The sequence below is a fragment of the Oncorhynchus mykiss genome, chromosome 28, assembly GCF_013265735.2.
Source record: "Oncorhynchus mykiss isolate Arlee chromosome 28, USDA_OmykA_1.1, whole genome shotgun sequence".
In the NCBI taxonomy this organism is placed as follows: Eukaryota; Metazoa; Chordata; class Actinopteri; order Salmoniformes; family Salmonidae; genus Oncorhynchus; species Oncorhynchus mykiss.
This window is the reverse complement of record NC_048592.1, coordinates 12,084,275-12,098,889: the sequence shown is the minus strand read 5'-3', so window position 1 is coordinate 12,098,889 and position 14,615 is coordinate 12,084,275. Positions and strand designations below refer to the sequence as shown.

Below are 14,615 nucleotides of genomic sequence, written 5' to 3'. Positions count from 1 at the left end.
TTCCTTGGGATTCATTAAAACAAGCACTAGGAATCCTAGATGCCACTAGTCATTCTGATAATATTTAGCCTTCAGTCTTCAGGGCCTCAACCAAAAGCCAACAATACTCAATGAAATGTTAAAGTTGAGAGGTCACAAGTATATTTTGAGTGAATTGCACAGGTCAGTGGACCTGGAGTTAGGTCAGAGACGTGTCCTTAGTTACCAGACCTCAGAGGTATAATCAGCTGTGGAGTTAGGATATATTATTTTCCAGCTGCTGCTCTGCTGGCCCAGCCATCTTCCACATGGGCGCTTGTAAATTTTAACCTGTCCTTTCGATTGGGGGTCAAGAATGCCAGGAACCCATCTGCATTGTCAACCCTGTGTAAAAAAGAGAGAGAAAGAACAACATTCACAAGGATTGTCTTTGTAATAGCCAGATGTGCCCCAAGATTAGAATAAGTACATTTGTCTGTTTCTCTGTTTTTTTATGTTGTCATTTAGGAAGTATTTCCTTCATTTGGTTTATTGTTGTGAGTTACAGCTGTAACCTTTATGCTGACAGTTTACCAAGAGGCATGATACATTTATACATCTTTGTGTTTTTGTGTTAGGTTATTTCGTAGCCTAATTTATTACCAATTGCTCTTTATGAGGTCCTGGAATTGACATATTTCGTAAATCAAACAAATAACCATTGACTTAATCTTGTATTATTTGGAATTCACTAGGAATTAAGTAAAATTACATACAGTAAGTACATTTTAGACTTTTTGGCCTTGTTAGTGGCCAAGCCCCACCTACAAAATGCAGCATGAAAGCAAAGGGAGATAAGGTAGGGAGAGAGAAAGATAGGGAGTGAAAGAAAGATTGGTTGGAGGGGGGAAGTGGTGGTGGAGGGGGTGATGTGAGCGAGGAGAGGAGGCTAAAAAGATGTGGGAGTGAGTGGTAAAGAAACAAGACAGCTGGAACGGTAGGGTAAGATGTTTTCAGAGGGGGGGAGGGAAGGAGGGGGCCAAACTGACTGCTTGTACTGTATTAGAGAGTATGACACAGTTGCAAAATTGGATCATTTTAGACAATCGGACAAAGGCCCTGGCCCCTACCCCCTCTGAATGAAGATGTCAAAGGTCACTGACCTCTTCCATTTCTAGGCATTGATCCCTCCGCTGGAGGTGGGGTTTCTTTCCTCCCTCAAGCAAAGCACTCACAGATCAGCTGTTATACAGTATTTTAGTTTCTTATACCCGAACATTCTTCACAACATGGTATGTTGTTGACAGCATATATTACACAGTATATTTTATATTTAGAGACTGGACAATGGGACTGTGTAATAGACAGGTAAGGATGAAAGATGCAAAGACTAACTGTATAGCGTGAAAAATAAGGGTTCAAAGCCAGTTTCTCCTGTTTGACATTTTCCCAAATCCATTTGTAGTTAGTTGTAAGTGGGTATTTATGGGTGGAAACAACTTTGTATTGAACTCGACTCTCGTCTCTCCGTACTCGGACAGAACTCCATCACAATTGAGCATATGGTGTTTCTCACCAAAAACACTGTCAGTCCTGTCTACCGAAATCCTTGATTGCTTGATGGCTGAAACTATTTTTGTCATAAAGAGGCTGACCATTCCAGTAATCAATAATGCCGTATAATTCATACACTGCAACTGAGGGGTATACGACAAACCAGGATCAATGAGTTAGCCAGCTAAACTTAGATATGTGTTTTTGGTTGTTAAGTCAATTAGACCATGCCCATATCAAGCTTGTCTTTCCAAAAAAATAAGAAGTTATTTCGGAATATTTAGTTAGCTGGCTAACTCATTGATCTTGCTTTGTAGTATACCCCTTTATTATTATCAACTGTTCTTAGCAATGAGCCAGGTCACTCCTGTTCCAAATTTCTGTCTGACCATGAAGTTGTTGTGCTGGGTCTGGGTGCGAGCCCACTTCACTCCCTGGTATTTACGATGGGCCAAACAGTGAAGGGGAAACCTCTATGGACGAGCTGAAACACCTCCCAGCAACAACCCTCCTCTCACTCAGCGCTGAGCTGTTGACAAGGCTTTTGTGATGTATGGGACAGGAGGAACATTAAGGAAGACAGCTAGAACACGCAGTACGTAATACAATCCCGAAGATCCTAGTCTGTTTCTGAGGGAAGTGGAAAAGCAGACTGGGCAAAGACGTCAATTCAACATTGATTCAATGCAATTTCATTGGAATGACGTGGAAACAACGTTGGTTCACCCAATGTGTGCCCAGTGAGAGTGGAGTCTCTGCACACTTCAGTCAGATGTAATTTCAGAGTTTTAGTTTGTGGGGCACCATATTCTCTACAGTGTACAACTACTAGCCAGAACCTCATGCACTATAGGACCAGGCTCCGTTACAGACACCCCTTTGACTGAGTGAGTCTGCGTCCATGGACTGTAGTGATGGATGGCGGTGATGGATGTCACTTCCTGTTGTCCTGCTGGTTATCTCAGGTCCTGACATGGAGGACAGCACCTTATCTCTCATCACTGTAATCCCTGTCCCTCCCCCACCACCCTCCCGGCGTTCACCCTCTCACACCCCATTCCTCCCCTCTCATCATCCTCCTCCTCAGCAGCTTTTCTGAAGGCTATCCCTCCCATCTTCCCCCTCAACTCCTTAAGGCGTCCACATGCTTCCCAGCCAAAACAGTTGGGTAGAGTTTGTGCATATATTATGATGACATTTTGTGATGTTTTTGTTCGTTTTGGACATCGATGAGGTTTTTTTCAGCTGTTCGGTCACACCAAAAAAATGTTTAGAGGCAAGCCGAAGTTCAGAACCGAAATTTTATAAAAGTGTGGTTGTGTAGACAGATTTGAAGGTGTTATGCCAGGTGCAGTGAAATGCATGTGTTACTAGCTCCAACAGTAAAGTAGAATGTCTTGTGTTACTAGCTCCAACAGTGCAGTAGAATGTCTTGTGTTACTAGCTCCAACAGTGCAGTAGAATATATTGTGTTACTAGCTTCAACAGTACAGTAGATTGTCTTGTGTTACTAGCTTCAACAGTACAGTAGAATGTCTTGTGTTACTAGCTCCAACAGGCCAGTAGAATGTATTGTGTTACTAGCTTCAACAGTACAGTAGAATGTCTTGTTACTATCTCCAACAGTACAGTAGAATGTCTTGTGTTACTAGCTCCAACAGGCCAGTAGAATGTATTGTGTTACTAGCTCCAACAGTACAGTAGAATGTCTTGTGTTACTAGCTCCAACAGTGCAGTAGAATGTATTGTGTTACTAGCTTCAACAGGCCAGTAGAATGTATTGTGTTACTAGCTTCAACAGTACAGTAGAATGTCTTGTGTTACTATCTCCAACAGTACAGTAGAATGTCTTGTGTTACTAGCTCCAACAGGCCAGTAGAATGTATTGTGTTACTAGCTCCAACAGTACAGTAGAATGTATTGTGTTACTAGCTCCAACAGTACAGTAGAATGTCTTGTGTTACTAGCTCCAACAGTACAGTAGAATGTCTTGTGTTACTAGCTCCAACAGTGCAGTAGAATGTCTTGTGTTACTAGCTCCAACAGTACAGTAGAATGTCTTGTGTTACTATCTCCAACAGTACAGTAGAATGTCTTGTGTTACTAGCTCCAACAGTACAGTAGAATGTCTTGTGTTACTAGCTCCAACAGTACAGTAGAATGTATTGTGTTACTAGCTCCAACAATACAGTAGAATGTCTTGTGTTACTAGCTCCAACAGGCCAGTAGAATGTATTGTGTTACTAGCTTCAACAGTACAGTAGAATGTCTTGTGTTACTATCTCCAACAGTACAGTAGAATGTCTTGTGTTACTAGCTCCAACAGGCCAGTAGAATGTATTGTGTTACTAGCTCCAACAGTACAGTAGAATGTCTTGTGTTACTAGCTCCAACAGTGCAGTAGAATGTATTGTGTTACTAGCTTCAACAGTGCAGTAGAATGTATTGTGTTACTAGCTTCAACAGTACAGTAGAATGTCTTGTGTTACTATCTCCAACAGTACAGTAGAATGTCTTGTGTTACTAGCTCCAACAGGCCAGTAGAATGTATTGTGTTACTAGCTCCAACAGTACAGTAGAATGTCTTGTGTTACTAGCTCCAACAGTACAGTAGAATGTCTTGTGTTACTAGCTCCAACAGTACAGTAGAATGTCTTGTGTTACTAGCTCCAACAGTGCAGTAGAATGTCTTGTGTTACTAGCTCCAACAGTACAGTAGAATGTCTTGTGTTACTAGCTCCAACAGTACAGTAGAATGTCTTGTGTTACTAGCTCCAACAGTACAGTAGAATGTATTGTGTTACTAGCTCCAACAATACAGTAGAATGTCTTGTGTTACTAGCTTCAACAGTGCAGTAGAATGTCTCGCAAATACAATACAAATTAGTAATAACAAAATAAATCCTTACAATAAATCAAGAGATAACAATAAATGACATGTACAGTAGTATTAGAATGAGCTACAGTGCATTCGGAAAGTATTCAGACCCCTTGTCGTCTCATACATTTTGTTACGTTACAGCCCTATTCTAAAATGTATTCAATAAAAAAAAATCTCATCAATCTACACACAATACCCCATAATGACAAAGCGAAAACAGGTGGTTTCTCTGTTGAGGCACAGATCTGGGGAAGGGTATCAACATATTTCTGCAGCATTGAAGGTCCCCAAGAACACAGTGGCCTCCAACATTCTTACATGGAAGAAGCCAAACTGAGCAATCGGGGGACAAGAGCCTTGGTCAGGGAGGTGACCAAGAATCCAATGGACACTCTGCTAGAGCTTCGTAGTTCCTCTGTGGAGATGGAAGAACCTTCCAGAAGGACAACCATCTCTGCAGCACTCCACCAGTCAGGCCTTTATGGTAGAATTGCCAGACGGAAGCCACTCCTCAGTAAAAGGCACACGACAGCCCGCTTGGAGTTTGCCAAAAGGCGCCTAAAGACTCAGACCATGATAAACAAGATTCTCTGGTCTGATGAAACCAAGATTGAATTATTTGGCCTGAATGCCAAGCATCATGTCTGGAGGAAACCTGGCACCATCCCCACGGTGAAGCATATTGGTGGCAGCATCATGCTGTGGGGATGTTTTTCAGCGGCAGGGACTGTGAGACTAGTCAGGATCGATGGAAAGATGAACTGAGAAAAGTACAGAGATCCTTGATGAAAACCTGCTCCATAGCGCTCAGGACCTCAGACTGGGCCGAAGGTTCACCTTCCAACAGGACAACGACCCTAATCACACAGCCAAGTCTCTGAATGTCCATGAGTGGCCCGGTCAGAGCCCGGACTTGAACCCGATCGAACATCTCTGAAGAGACCTGAAAATAGCTGTGCAGAGACACTCCCCATCCAACCTGACAAAGCTTGAGAGGATCTGCAGAGAAGAATGGGAGATACTCCCCAAATACAGGTCTGCCAAGCTTGTAGCGTCCTACCCAAGAAGACTTGAGGATGTAATCATTGCCAAAGGTACTTCAACAAAGTACTGAGTAAAGCGTCTGAATATTTATGTAAAAGTGATTTTCAGTTTTGTTTTTTTATACATTTCCAAAAATGTCAAAAAATAGTTTTTGCTTTGTCATTGTGGGGTATTGTGTGAAAGCTGTAACGTAACAAAATGCGGAAAATGTGAAAGGGTCTGAATACTTTCCGAACGCACTGTATGTCGAGAATACAGTCTATGCATACACAGTGAGTAAACAACAGTATGTAAACAGAATATGAGGTGACCAGCATTCAATTTAGCCAGCTAGTGATGGCTATTCAACAGTCTGATGGCCTGGGACTAGTATTTCAAAAGTTATTAATCTGGATTCTGTCTATCGGATAGGATTAAATGCATGAAAATAGAGTTATTACAATGGACAAATAATTGACTTGAATTGTATTTCTATGCATTTAATCCTATCTGACAGGTGAAATTCGGATAAATTACTTCAGAAAAACTGGGCCCCGGAGATAGAAGCTGTTTCACTGTCTCTCGGCCCTGGCTCTGATGCACCTATGCTGTCTCTGTCTACTAGATGGTAGCAGAGTGAACAGACCATGGCTCGGGCTGAGGTCCTTATTGGTCTTCTTGGCCTTCCTTTGACACCAAGTGCTGTTAATGTCCTGGAGGGCAGGCAGCATACCCCCGGTGATGTATTGGGCTGACTGCACCACTATCTGGAGAGCCATTCGGTTGAGGTGCAGTTGCCGTGCAGACGGTGATGTTCTCAATAGTGCGTCTGTGGAAGTTCACTGTTGTGTCTTCATCAACACGGTGTCGGTGTGGTGGGACCATTTCAGGTCCTCAGTGATGTGCACGCCAGGAAACTTGAAGCTTTTGACCCTCTCCACTGCAGCCCTGTCAATGTGGATGGGGGCGGGCTCTCTCTGCTGTCTCCTGAAGTTAACTTATTCTCTACAGGAGACAGCCCTCTCCTCTCCACTCCTGAAGTCAATTCTCTTGCAGAGCACAGTTTGTGTACTAGATATTGACAATACGAGGGTACAGCTGAGGTCATGGTATTGTCGTTTTTCATTGGCTTAGGGACAAAACCTGTTCTGTGCTTGAAGCGTTTCACCAATTTTTTTTTAGCAACATTGCAGCTGCGTTATCAGGCCTGGCTCCTGCCCCTCCATGCTCAGGCACACACACACACACACACACACACACACACACACACACACACACACACACACACACACACACACACACACACACACACACACACGTACGTACTTAAGCCCAAGGTCATGACAGTGTCAGACCTACCAAGGCAGTGTGACTGTGGGAGAGGAGAGGAGAGGAGGGGAGAGAGGTTCTCTGGCAGAAGGCTGAGCCTGCTGTGGGCTGTCACAGATTGTCCAAGGCCACGGTGACCAGAACCCAGCCAGTCAGCTCTCTCTCTCTTTTTCTCTCTCTCTTTTTCTCTCTGGCCACAAAAATGAGTCTATAGATAAACACATCCAATTGTGAGTCTGACTTTTTCCTTGGATTATTGATGGGTTAACTGACAACGTCACGAAAATGATGTGCCCACCCAGATATATAGCAACAATGACAAGAAGCTGCCATGTGGGGAATCGTAAGTGACTCAATTCAGCTAGTTTTATCTTGATCTTAAAACCATGTCTTGTTTTGAGGTGTTTTGACTGTTTTGTCTAAAGCTTTCCTGGTTGCAGAGGACATCCAGACTCTCAGTTCCCTGCTTTGATAACAAGGTGACCAAATATTTACCTGGGAAGAACAAGGACACGGACTGATTTCTATTCTCTCTCTCTCTCTCTCTCTCTCTCTCTCTCTCTCTCTCTCTCTCTCTCTCTCTCTCTCTCTCTCTCTCTCTCTCTCTCTCTCTCTCTCTCTCTCTCTCTCTCTCTCTCTCTCTCTCTCTCTCTCTCTCTCTCTCTCTCTCTCTCTCTCTCTCTCTCTCTCTCTCTCTCTCTCTCTCTCTCTCTCTCTCTCTCTCTCTCTCTAAATCCAATTTAACTTGCTTTATTGGCTTGACGTAACAATGTACATATTGCTAAGGCGTACTTTGAATCTTAAGTGATTTGTTTACAATATTAACATAATTAAAAATATTATAATACAAGATTGCCAACGGAACAATCAGTAACAACAATAATCAAGTGGAAAATAACCATACAATGGGCAGTTACAGTTACAGTACAAATACAGTTTTTCTCAATTGCTAAAACACTAAAACCCATTGGCTGAACAAAGTTCTCAGTTGCCTGGACTCATTTAGCTAATTATGCAGTCTGTTGTCAATACCTTAAACCATTTCACATGGTAAAACACAATTTGCAGATCTCACTTAGACTTTTCAGCAAAACTCTAAACTCATTCTCACACATTCTTCACTCTAATGCACATGTCATCCATACTGGTAAACACAAGTGGCAACAATCAAATACAAATAGAAAACATATGTCATTGATTGAACACAACCACTCAAAATGTATGTAACCTGTTTCAAATGATGCGACACAACCAATATAAGCCAGTTCAGAGAGCAAACAGGTTGTTGAAGGTGGGAAGGAGAAAGTCTGAGAATGGATACTGTAGTACAGTGCATTGTAGGCTGTATGCTGTACAATGGACAAATTGTATGGCCCTGAACATTGTGCTTTCCATTTATTAACAGTACTGACTGCTCAATAGATTTTGACTGGTTGCAGGTTCATATCAACAAAGAACAAGAATTACAGTATCACAGAGACAAAGGACAAGTTTGTGAGATGCAGGGTACAGAACTGTAAAAATAGGGGTATAAGGAGGAGGAAGAACAAAAAACAAAATTGCAAAGAGCAAAGCAGAGTAGTAATTCCTGATCAATTTTGAGCTACTATGATAGAACATGTTTTCGTTCATCAAAAGACAATGATGGAAAAATATGAATATTTTTTTAGATTAAAAATGTACTTCTCCCTGAGAATTGTTTTCTATTTTTCGGTGTATTGTTTACTGACTGCTTGAGAGTGTATATCATTTTGATCACTTTGTTTATGTTTTGAGAGCAGTGTTTGATTTTGAACACAGGTAAAACTGTTTTGAGGCGAATGTCAGAGGTTATGTAAATAGTGCTTGAAGATGAGGTCTTGTGTTGAATGTTTTCAGGAAATTGAGCAAGGTTTCAGAAATGGTGTTTTAGCAATTGAGAAAAACAGTAATAACAACGGCATAGAGCAGTGGTTCCAAAACCTTCTGTAGTCCCGTACCCCTTCAAACATTCAACCTTCAGCTTGCGTACCCCCTCGAGCACCAGTTTCAGCACACTCTCAAAATGTTGTTTTTTGCCATCATTGTAAGCCTACCACACACACTATACAATACATTTATTAAACATAATGAGTGTGATTCATTTCATTCATTTCATGCTAGTGAGGGCCGAGAATCCACTCTCACATAGGTATGTGGTTGCAGAGGGTATTAGTGTCTTAACAGGGCGATTTGCCAAGGGTAGGATACTTTGAGCGCAGCCCAATTTTGAAATCTGGCAGTGGCTTCTGATTAAAATAAATTTTCATGGAACCACTTGTTGCAATTTCGATGAGGCTCTCTTGTTCAGGTATCAGTAAGTGGACTGGAGGCAGGCAATGAAAGGGATAATGAATCCAGTTGTTTGTGTCATCCGTTTTGGGAATGTATCTGCGTAATTGCGCACCCAACTCACTCAGATGCTTCGCTATATCACATTTGACATTGTCCGTAAGCTTGAGTTCATTTGCACACAAAACAATCATACAATGACGGAAAGACCTGTGTGTTGTCCTTGTTAATGCAGACAGAGAAGAGCTCCAACTTCTAAATCATAGCCTCAATTTTGTCCCGCCCATTGAGTATAGTTGCGGAGAGTCCCTGTAATCCTAGATTCAGATCATTCAGGCGAGAAAAAACATCACCCAGATAGGCCAGTCGTGTGAGAAACTCGTCATCATGCAAGCGGTCAGACAAGTGAAAATTTATGGTCAGTAAAGAAAACTGCCACTGCGCCACCCGGGAGGCCCAAAACGTCTTTCAAGCTTCCAAGTCAAGGTATTGGAGCGGCCATCACAAGCCCTGACCTCAATCCTATAGAAAATTTGTGGACATAACTGAAAAAGCGTGTGCGAGCAAGAAGGCCTACCAACCTGACTCAGTTACACCAGCTCTGTCAGGAGGATTGGGCCAAAATTCCGCAGACTTATTGTGGGAAGCTTGTGGAAGGCTACCCAAAATGTTTGACCCAAATTAAACAATTTAAGGGCGATGCTACCATTATACTAATTGAGTGTATGTAAACTTCTGACACACTGGGAATGTGATGAAAGAAGTAAAGGCTGAAATAAATCATTCTCTCTACTATTATTCTGACATTTAAAATAAAGTGGTGATCCTAACTGACCTAAGACATGGGAATTTTTTACTAGGAATTGTGGATAACTGACTTCAACTGTATACAGTACACATATCTTAAAATATTGTTTATGTGAATCACATTTTTATTTGACGTACCCCCGACGGCATTGCGCGAATCCCCTGGGGGTGTACATTGTCAGGCAGAAACATAGAGCGCTGGCAACCCACAGTGTCTTCCCCTAACAGGACTGGTAATTCCTATTCTCACCAGATCGGTCTTTGAAACCTTGAACAAGAGTTTCAAATTTGGGGAAATTTCATTCTGAAATGGTTTTATATTTGTAACATTTTGTCAGGAAATGCAGCTCTGTCTCAGGTTCTGCTGTGGTTGTACAGCCTTTCCTACAGGGCCGCAGGTTTTCCCCCGTGTCTACCCTTCTCAATGGCAAGGCTGTGCTCACCAAGCCTGTACTTTGTCAAGGTTTTTCTATGGTTTTGATCAGTAACCATGGTCAAATAGTTTGCCATGGTGTACTGTCGATTTAGATAGCGCTGCATTTTGCTTTGTGCTTCCCTATAGCTAATGTAGTTTTGTCTTTTGACTGTTGTTGTCATTTGGTTTATTCTGATTGATGGGATATTCTGGTCCAAAAGGCTTCAGTGTGTTAGTAGAACAAGTTTGTGAACTCAGCCTCCATGACCACCTGGATGAGAGGACTTTTCTTTGCTCAGCTCTTGGCATTTCAGGGCTTTGTAATTTATATATTTTTTATTTAACTAGGCAAGTCAGTTAAGAACAAATTATTATGTACAATGATGGCATACCAGGAAACAGTGGGTTAACTGCCTTGTTCAGGGGCAGAACTGCAGATTTTTACCTTGTCAGCAATGGGTTTTTGATCTAGCAAACTTTAGGTTATGGGCCCAACGCTCTAACCACTAGGCTACCTTCCGCCCCACACTAGGCTACCTTCCGCCCCACACTAGGCTACCTGCCGCTGCCGCCCATAATTACACAATTAGAGAATTAGAGTAATTCCCCCAAATTTGAAACTCTTATTCAAGGTTTCAAGACCGATCTGGTGAGAATAGTCCTGTTAGGGGAAGACGCTGTGGGTTGCCAGCGCTTTACAGCGCATTACACTACATGAGAGGGGGTCATTGTATTTTAGATGTTTCCTAAACTTAATTGCTATTTTTTTTTTTTTCTTATTAGTGGATATTGGCCTAATTCTGTTTTACATGCATTGTTTGTAGTATTCCTCTGGATTTGTAGGAGAATCTTACAGAACTCTGCATGCAGGGTTTCAATGGGGTGTTTCAAATCTTGTTTTGCAAGTGGACCCCACACCTTGCTGCCATGTAGTGCAATTGGTTTAATGACACATTCTAATAGTTTTAATCATGTTTTAATAGGTATTTCAATTTGAATATGTTTTTTATTGGTGCAGAATTCCCTGCGTTATTTCTCTCAGTTCTGTCACTGCCTCATTTAGGTTTCCAGTTGAGCTTCATTTTAAACCTAAGCGATTGTCGTGTGTGCAGTACTTTATATATTTTGTACCAATTGAGAACTCTCTCTCTCTCTCGTTCTCTTACTCTCTTTCCCAGCCTTCTAACCTGAGAAGTCCTGTTACTGGGCAACTTTATGGATCTCAGCTGGCCTCTCTCTTTCTCACTCTCTGTTTTGATGCACTAGAACTAGAACCCATCCAACTGTCTGTTTGTGGATTGAAGAGTTCCACAATCCCTCCACAGAATATCCTATTCAGTTGTGTTGGACATAGTCCAGATTAAGTTAGAATATACAGTTAAAGTTGAAAGTTTACATACACCTTAGCCAAATACATTTAAACTAAGTTTTTCACAATTCCTGACATTTAATCCTCGTAAAAATTCCCTGTCTCAGGTCAGTTAGGATCACCACTTTATTTTAAGAATGTGAAATGTCAGAATAATAGTAGAGAGAATTATTTATTTCAGCTTTTATTTCTTTCATCACATTCCCAGTGGGTTATAAGTTTACATACACTCAATTAGTATTTGGTAACATTGCCTTTAAATTGTTAACTTGGGTCAAACATTTCGGGTAGCCTTCCACAAGCTTCCTATAATGAGTTGCGTGAATTTTGGACCATTCCTCCTGGCAGAGCTGGTGTAATTGAGTCAGGTTTGTAGGCCTCCTTGCTCGCACATGCTTTGTCAGTTCTGCCCACAAATATTCTGTAGGATGAGGTCAGGGCTTTGTGATGGCCACTCAAATACCTTGACTTTGTTGTCCTTAAGCCATTTTGCCACAACTATTGGAAGTATGCTTGGGGTCATTGTCCATTTGGAAGACCCATTTGAGGCCAAGCTTTAATTTCCTCAGATGTTGCTTCAATATATCCACATAATTTTCCTACCTCATGATGCCATCTGTTTTGTGAAGTGCACCAGTCCCTCCTGCAGCAAAGCACCCCCACAACATGATGCTGCCACCCCTGTGCTTCACGGTTGGGATGGTGTTCTTCGGCTTGCAAGCCTCCCCCTTTTGTCTCCAAACATAACAATGGTCATTATGGCCAAACAGTTCTATTTTTGTTTCATCAGACCAGAGAACATTTCATCAAAAAGTATGATCTTTGTCCCCATGTGCAGTTTCAAACCGTAGTCTGTCTTTTTGATGGCGGTTTTGGAGACGTGGCTTCTTACTTGCTGAGCGTCCTTTCAGGTTGTCGATATAGGACTCGTTTTACTGTGGATAAAGATACTTTTGTACCTGTTTCCTCCAGCATCTTCACAAGGTCCTTTGCTGTTGTTCTGGGATTGATTTGCACTTTTCGCACCGAAGTACATTCATCTCTAGGAGACAGAACGCGTCTCCTTCCTGAGCGGTATGATAGCTGCGTGGTCCCATGGTGTTTATACTTGCGTACTATTGTTTGTACAGATGAGTGTGTTTACCTTCAGGTGTTTGGAAATTGCTCCCAAGCATGAACCACACTTGTGGAGGTCTTTCTTCTGAGGTCTTGGCTGATTTATTTTGATTTTCCCATGATGTCAAGCAAAGAGGCACTGAGTTTGAAGGTAGGCCTTGAAATACATCCACAGGTACACCTCCAATTGACTCAAATGATGTCAATTCGCCTATCAGAAGCTTCTAAAGCCATGACATCATTATTTGGAATTTTCCAAGCTGTTTAAAGGCACAGTCAACTTAGTGTATGTAAACCTCTGACCCACTGGAATTGTGATACAGTGAAATAATCTGTCTGTAAACAATTGTTGGAAAAATTACTTGTGTCATGCACAAAGTAGATGTCCTAACCGACTTGCCAAAACTATAGTTTGTTAACAAGAAATTTGTATAGAGGTTGAAAAATGAGTTTTAATGACTCTAACCTAAGTGTACGTATACTTCCGACTTCAACTGTAAACCCCGTTGTCGTGGTTATATCTACAGTACAGTTCGTTTTAAGTCTTGCATTGTGTTTTAATAAAACAAGTACATTCTGTGTTATCCAAGTCCTGCAGGTTTTGATGTTTCAGTCAGTGATTTTGTACCAACTGTATCATCCATTTAACATTTTAGAAACTCTGCAAAGGGGCAAAGAGGGAAACAATAAGTAACATTATCAATGAGAACAACAACACATCTAAACTTCCCAATCCCGACTGGTGTTTTATTTGTCCATTTCAGAGCTTAGTAACTAATTAAGCCCATTCTTTATCCTCTCAATCCACATCAAGAGCCACAGAGAGAGCCTCAGCTCAGCTCCTGTCAGCCCTGACTGGCACATCTGCCGGGAAAATATCCTGTCTCCCACAGGATCAATACAGTTGAAGCAGTGGCCACTATGCCTGAATGGGTTTACTGTCACTTTTCTCATCAGTGAGGTTTGTGTTTGTGTCAGGGCCTGACAAAGGCCTCCGTGGCCACCATTGTCCCGTTAAGACAAAAAGAAGAAGAGAGGAGAAGCCCTGCTGCCACTGTGACCACGGTGGGTCCTGGCTGTGCTGTGGTCAGCTAGGGGGAATGGGATTTAAAATGTGGACCTTGTCACCAGGGACAACATGGCTACTTATTATTAATCGGGAGGGAGTGGTGTGTGTGTGTGTGTGTGTGTGTGTGTGTGTGTGTCAGTGCTGATGCAGCAGAGGCACCTGGAGGTCAGGAACAGAGGCATGATAGATACAGCTGATCGCCCCTCAAGGAAGTAAATGGGGTGTGGGGTGGGGGTGGGGGGGGGGGGGGGTAGAGCGCTCCTTCCTTAGGACATTAAGGACGTTCTTTGTCAATGTGTCACTCAAATGAATTCAAGGTGGCTTTGGGACTTCAGGGGGAGGAAAGAAAGAATGGGTGGAAGGGTCCTATTCAGTGAGGTGTCCTCTCTTTCTTTCTTTCTTTCTTTCTCTTTTTGATGGGCATTTATTCATCGACTTCAAAAGTGGTTAGATGCTATGTCTTTGAGAATTTTCATAGGGATGGGGTTGTCTGGATATTTGAGTGATACTTTTACATTTAGATGATCAGATTTTTTTTTATTAAAGAGATTTGTGCTTTTTGAGATTGGTTCTGTTTGATTTTCTTTTAAAGAATCCTGTTTTTTAGATTTCGGTTTTGATTATTTTTGTAAACAGGAAATGCATTAAGAAAAGATGTCACTATGATTGAAAGAGCTTTTTAATGGAAATTCCTAAAACGAACATTCAATTGCCAAAACATATTCCATAGTCAATGATCAGGTTCACATTGGGTAGACATCAATAGAAAAATAGGAAATGACAA

General features: G+C 41.8%; 1 protein-coding gene across 3 annotated transcripts in view; it reads left to right on the top strand.

The window, feature by feature from the left end:
• Window positions 1–14,615, top strand: part of LOC110508560 (GREB1-like protein) — a 102,804-nt gene that overhangs the window by 30,941 nt on the left and 57,248 nt on the right. Inside the window, exon 1 of one of the 3 annotated variants that reach the window (XM_036966226.1) lies at window positions 6,931–7,088. The exons of the other annotated variants lie outside the window; for them this stretch is intronic. The gene's annotated coding sequence lies outside the window, so the exon portion shown is untranslated. Of the gene's footprint in view, window positions 1–6,930; window positions 7,089–14,615 lie in introns of those variants that run through there. 3 annotated transcript variants of the gene reach the window in all.